The sequence below is a fragment of the Chrysochloris asiatica genome, unplaced genomic scaffold, assembly GCF_000296735.1.
Source record: "Chrysochloris asiatica unplaced genomic scaffold, ChrAsi1.0 scaffold00244, whole genome shotgun sequence".
In the NCBI taxonomy this organism is placed as follows: domain Eukaryota; kingdom Metazoa; phylum Chordata; class Mammalia; order Afrosoricida; family Chrysochloridae; genus Chrysochloris; species Chrysochloris asiatica.
In genome coordinates, this window is record NW_006408762.1 from 2,319,121 (window position 1) to 2,319,523 (window position 403).

Below are 403 nucleotides of genomic sequence, written 5' to 3' on the forward strand. Positions count from 1 at the left end.
GTAGCATAATATTCCATTGTGTGTATGTACCACAATTTGTTTATCCATTATTCAATTGATGGGCACTTTGGCTGTGTGAATCTTTTTGCTGTTATGAATAATGCTGCTATGAACATTGGTGTGCATATATCTGCTCGTGTTGTGGCTCATTTTTCTAGTGGGTAAATACCAAGTAGAGGAATTGCTAGATCATAAGGTATTTCCATTTTCAACCTTATTACTTTCCAGAGCCATATTGCTTTCCAGAGAGGTTGGACCATTTTGCAGTCCCACCATCAATGCAGGAGTGTCCCAATCTCTCCACATCCTCGCCAGTATTTATTGTCTTCTACATTTTCATCTTTGCTGTTATTGCAAGTGTGAGCTGATATCTCATTGTTGTTTTGATTTGCATCTCTCTAAT